Source organism: Penaeus monodon, chromosome 32, assembly GCF_015228065.2.
Source record: "Penaeus monodon isolate SGIC_2016 chromosome 32, NSTDA_Pmon_1, whole genome shotgun sequence".
Classification (NCBI taxonomy): domain Eukaryota; kingdom Metazoa; phylum Arthropoda; class Malacostraca; order Decapoda; family Penaeidae; genus Penaeus; species Penaeus monodon.
In genome coordinates, this window is record NC_051417.1 from 8446421 (window position 1) to 8446939 (window position 519).

The window sequence follows — 519 nt, forward strand, 5'->3', positions numbered from 1 at the left end:
GCCGTAATCTCATTCCCGTAAGATCTGAAAGGAATACTTCAAAGGGTATGAATATCATGAGATCAAATACATGGCACGATAATACGACTAATGCCTATAAAACAGAATGACTGCATATGCAATGACACACGAGAAAAACCCCAAGAAGGCAAGAGAGGGCGACAAGAGTACACAGGAGGGAAACCATATTACGGAACCGTGCTTAACTGGGTCATGCAGTCTTTTCCCTCCTCTCCCCGCACCCGGAATTCTGGTTATCGCATTTGCTGCTTGGTTCGAGACGCAGGAGTTTCCCGTCCTCCGTGTTTATCCTGAGCCGGGGTTTGGGCTTACTCAGGCGGCCCCTAGCAGCAGCATTGAAGCAATATATATGTGTATATATTTTTTCACAATACGCTCATTATTAGCGTATTAACTTGTCACAAGGGCGATACACTTTGCAAATGTAGCTAACACAGTAACCTAACACACAGTATCGCGTAAAGGAAAAGATGAGTCCATGAAAACGTGCCCTCCTGA